The sequence below is a fragment of the Lipotes vexillifer genome, unplaced genomic scaffold (assembly GCF_000442215.2).
Source record: "Lipotes vexillifer unplaced genomic scaffold, Lipotes_vexillifer_v1.1 scaffold571, whole genome shotgun sequence".
In the NCBI taxonomy this organism is placed as follows: domain Eukaryota; kingdom Metazoa; phylum Chordata; class Mammalia; order Artiodactyla; family Lipotidae; genus Lipotes; species Lipotes vexillifer.
The window spans coordinates 936,019-941,489 of record NW_006790468.1 but is presented as its reverse complement, the minus strand read 5'-3'; the positions used below and the strand labels follow the sequence as shown (position 1 = coordinate 941,489).

At 42.3% G+C, this 5,471-nt stretch overlaps 1 pseudogene; it reads left to right on the top strand.

Annotated features, from left to right (window-relative positions):
* The first annotated feature begins 538 nt into the window (after positions 1-538).
* Positions 539-5,361, top strand: LOC103074631 (nucleosome assembly protein 1-like 1; annotated as a pseudogene).
* Positions 5,362-5,471: the final 110 nt, after the last annotated feature.

Genomic DNA, 5,471 nt, shown 5'->3' with positions numbered 1-5,471 from the left:
ACACTTTTTCCGTAAGTATTGCCTCTGACTTGGTTCAGGCTTTCTCTGTCCCCAGCCTAGTTTCCTTCTACTATCAGCTTAGGTATCACTTCCCCTGGGAAACCTATCCTGATAGGTTAGGTATTCTTGTTCCGTGCTCCCATAACACCCTTTATTACCCTGTGATAGCAGATAGCGTGTCTACCATAGTGACCATGATGGCCGACTATCTATCCTTTCCCCTCCAGACTATAAAAAACTACGGGGGAAGGCACAGTGTTCGTCTTGTTCATTCTCGTATCCCCGTCACATGGTATATCAATAAAGATGTGCTAAAGTCACGCCAGAGGAAAGAACTGTTGTTCTGAGGGAGAAAAAATGGGCGGGGAGAGAAAATGGTTACCGGGGACCGGAGAGCTGCAGGAATCAGGCCGTGACAGGGTCGGGGACTAAGGAGCGCTCGCCGCCAGGATGCTGCGAGCGGGGACCAGATGGCTGCCCCCCGGCCCTCACCCTTCGCGGTACCACGCAAGAGGGACGAGATTTTTGGCATTCATACAACATGGCAGACATCGTCAACAAAGCACAGTCTGAACTTGGTCAAGATTTGGATGATGTTGAAGAAATAAAAGAAACTGGTGAAGAAACAAAAATCAAAGCGCGCCAGCTGACTGTTCAGATGATGCAAAATCCTCAGATGCTTGCAGCCCTTCAAGAAAGACCTGATGGTCTGGTAGAAACACCAACAGGATACATTGAAAGTTTGCCTAGGGTAGTTAAAAGACGCGTGAATGCTCTCAAAAACCTTCAAGTTAAACGGGCACAGATAGAAGCCAAGTTCTATGAGGAAGTTCATGATCTTGAAAGAAAGTATGCTGTTCTCATGGACATATATACACTGTCAAATGTAAAATAGCTAGTGAGAAGCAGCCGCATAGCACAGGGAGATCAGCCCGGGGCTGTGTGACCACCTAGAGGGGTGGGATAGGGAGGGTGGGAGGGAGGGAGACGCAAGAGGGAGGAGATATGGGGATATATGTATGCATACAGCTGATTCACTTTGTTATAAAGCAGAAACTAACACACCACTGTAAAGCAATTATACTCCAATAAAGATGTTAAAAAAAAAGTATGCTGTTCTCTACCAGCCTCTGTTTGATAAGAGATTTGAGATCATTATGCATGGAAACCAGATGAGGAAGATGAAATTTCAGAGAAGCTAAAAGAAAAGGCCAAGATTGAAGATGAGAAAAAGGATAAAGAAAAAGAAGACCCCAAGGGAACTCCTGAATTTTGGTTGACCGTTTTTAAGAATTGCTCAGTGATCTGGTTCAGGAACATGATGAACCTATTCTGAAGCCCTTGAAAGATATTAAAGTGAAGTTCTCAGATGCTGGTCAGCCTATGAGTTTTGTCTTAGAATTTCACTTTGAACCCAATGAGTATTTCACAAATGAAGTGTCGACAAAGACATATAGAATGAGGTCAGAACCAGAGGATTCTCATCCTTTTTCTTTTGATGGACCAGAAATGATGGGTTGTACAGGGTGCCAGACAGATAGGAAAAAAGGGAAGAATGTCACTCTGAAAACCATTAAGAAGCAGCAGAAACACAAGGGACGTGGAACGGTTCGTACTGTGGCCAAAACAGTTTCTAATGACTCTTTAATTTTTTTGCTCCTCCTGAAGTTCCTGAGAGTGGAGACCTGGATGATGCTGCTGAAGCTATCCTTGCTGCGGACTTTGAAATTGGTCACTTTTTACGTGAGCGTATAATCCTAAAATCAGTGGTATACTTTACTGGAGAAGCTATTGAAGATGATGGTGATGATTATGATGAAGAAGATGAAGAAGTAGATGAGGTAATTTTTTACCAAATGAGCAAATAATTCTGTATAACACACTGAGAAGCGAATTGAGTGACTTATGTATTCCTTTGCTATAAATCATTACTCTGTGATATGGGATAAAAACGCTTTTGGAAAAAAATATGATTTTAGAATTCTACAGCCAAGCAATGTATGTATGAGGTTTCAATAAATTGTAAAACTCAAAAGAAAAAAAAATGTGCTAAAGGCATGTGAATAAGCTGAAGCCATTATTTAAAAGAGAAAAGTAGGTTAAACTTTGCTATTTGAAGAGCTCCAAATTTGCCCTAATTTCTTTTATTATGGATGTTTCTATATGATTTTCTCCCAGAAATAACCAAAAAAAAAAGATAAGCTGCTAATAATACCTCAAAATTATTTTCTCCTCCAAAATGGTGTGCATATTAGATAAAAATTATTCAGACAAAACTTCCATAATCATATTTTTCCCCCTTAATCAACAGTATGTATGTTCTCTGGTGATTGACACTTAGCCATGTCATGGCTAATGGACCATCTCATGGTCCATTACACAGAGTCCTAGCACAGGGAAAGCAGACCTTAAGAGGTGATGTGATGCCATGCTAAATATATTTAATTTGGAATATGGATTGATTTTGGCTCATCTAGATAAACCAGGTAACTTTCCCCCGTCTTATCTTTCTATTCTATCTTATTATTTTTGTTTGATTGTATTGTATTTATTTTTGTCTGCCACATTTTATATCAAGACAGAATAACATAATGCTGGTCATTAGAATCCCCTGGAGAGCTTCTGTGGTGACCTAAATGGGAAGGAAATCCAAAAAAGAGGGGATATATGTATACATATAGCTGATTCACTTCACTGTACAGTAGAAACTAACACAACATTGTAAAACAACTATACCTCAATTAAAAAAATATTTAAAAACAGAACTTTTAGCTGGATCTGTCATCTTCGCTCTGAAAGGCAAGTCCATTCTTGTGCTACCCCAAGGTAGGGCTGGTGACTGCAAACAAGGCATGGACAGGGAAGATGTTATTACCAATTGGCAGGTCCCAGAGGACACACAGACATACCTGGACAGACCCAGAGTTAGCCTCCAGAATGACTGGAGGCACACAGAGCTGTCTTCTGCCCCAGGGATAGCTGGTTGGGCAGAGAGAGTAGGGAGAGGCAACTGCACCTGGGCAGGGGGTCCACATCTGTCCAGTGTTGGTCATCACCCCCAGTCCTGTACATCCTGATGACTGTGTAGGAAAGCTCATGCTCAGTGAGCTAGGAAACCCCAGGCTCAGTGAGCTAGGAAAGCCCACATTGCTCTGTAAGCTCAGACTTCTCATATTCACAAGTCAAAGAGCCTCAGTAAATTCTTCAGTGGAAAAAAAAAAAATCACCTGGAGAGTTTTAATGCCCAGGTCTCACCCCATAACAATTAAATCATAATGTCTGGGGGTAGTAGCTAGGTAGCAGTGGTTTCTAAAGATCCTTAGGTGATTCTAAGGTGCCACAAGATTAGAAACCACCGGTGTGGTAGGTTTTAATCTAAGTTCTGACACATACTGGCCTTCTAACTTTGGACGTGTAATTTAACTTCTTTGTGGAGTTAAATTATGTAAAAGCGGCTGCCTTACAGAGTTGTTTTAAGGATGAAATGATTCAAAATAAAGTGATGGGGTCCATGCATAGAACATAGTAAAAGCTATGGAAATTTTTTTTTTTTTTTTTTGGTGTGTGTGTGGGTATTATTAGTCTTCTCCCTACCAAGTGGAGAACATCATAATTCATTCTGAGTTAAACCTCTACCACCCCATTCCATTCTTCAGTGTAGCCTGGCTTAACTAGGGCCTCCTAGATAGTTTGAGCGTATTATCCAAACCAGGATAATTGTCCACAGACAATTCCTTCAGTGTTGCAGAAGTAAACAAAGTCTCTGCTCTTCTAGAATTTATATTTTAGTGGGGGAGATAAATAATCAACAAATCAATATATGATTTCAGGCAGTGTTCATTGAAGCCATGCCAATGCAATAAACTTTACACTGAATTCACTGTGGTTTTCAGCTAAGAATGGCAAAGGGGAAGGCATTTCTGTTCCCTAAAAGGAAGAGTACTTTCCGAAGAGTAAAACGATATATTTTCTTAAAAAGGTAAAAGTCATGTCTCTTACAAATACAAAATGAACACGTGTCAAAGATTTTGTTTACTCATTAATTAATGACGGGACCAGTAAAATCTTAGAACCGGTTTAAAGCACATTGTAATGTACCCACTTACATGGTTCAAATCAGGATTGGGAAATGAATTTACAAATAGCTGCAAAATGGCGTTTTCCAAGGAGGGGGATTCAGTATGAAGTTCAGTGGACACGAGTACTTCCTCTTGCTCTATCTGTTACTTACCTTTAGAGTTGAACACATGTTGACTGAAAAAAAGACACACAAGCTGTAAGTTGAGAATTATGTCTTATTTGTTGTACTTACTGAGGGTTTAAACCCAGGAGACATCCTCTCAGATAGCTCTGAAGGCCTGTTCCAAAAAGGTAGCAGAGGAGCCAGGAGATACAGGAGTTTTTTTCAAAAAAAAAATTCCAGGTAGTCAGAACATCAAATGATTACTGTTAATTAAAGAAAACCAGATATCTCAGGTCAATGAATTTAGTGTTTTTCCACGTATGGGAAGACGCAAGAGTCTGCGCTTATTAAAATTATTCCTTTGATGTGCACCATAACCATCTAGGGCCAGTAACCTATTTTTCTCCAGCCTGAATCCCCTCAGGATGCACCACTTGTGGTGGCTGCAGAGGCTGATCGGCTCCACGGCCACAATAGCCTTTGTTTACTGAAATAGCAGGTTACATTCTTTGTCCACACCTAGCTCCACAAAGAAAGATGGAGAGCTCCTATAGATTCAGAATACCCTGAAAGGTGAGCCAGACTATGGCTGGTTTTTCACTGAAAACACCGGGAATCTTTTAGTCCATTGCATCGTGTTTCACAATTTTTCCCTATAAAAATCACTCTATCTGTAAACACTCAGCAGCTAAGCAGTTCTTCCGCTTTGCTTTGCTTTCATTTTCGTCAACCCTTTTGCTTCATACTTGCCTTTGGCAGGGCTGGATGGTATTTCTTTGCTCCCACCAAAGAGGCGTCACAGTGAGTGAGAGGGGAAAGCTAACCCTTTCCCCCCTCCAGTAAATCCCCGATTCCCTTGGCCGGGAAGGCCCCCGAGCAGGGGTTAGCCCCGCCCCCTTTCCCTCGGGCACCGCCCCTGGCCGACCCCATAATTGAGCTACGCGCAAAACTCACGTGAGCAGTCGTGGTCCTGTGTCGCCTCGGAAGCAGTACGTGGCAGACGTCACTCAGGAAAGTCCTTCGTTCCCGGTTTCTGCCACCTACTCCGTCTCGACCCTCTTTTTTTTCCCATTAAACGCCTCTCTTCTTGCCGCTCTCATCTCGGGGATGCTGAACCCCCCGCCTCCCCTCAACCCGAATTACCCTAGGCCTATGAGCCACCCATCGCCCTCAAGTAAGAGGCAGGGATCCATTAGCGCTAAGGCGAGTTGCGTTCTGATTGGGCGTGAGATCTTGTCAATCTCCAAGTTTTTCCAATCAAGGGCCGGGTCCACCTAGCTTTCCGCTC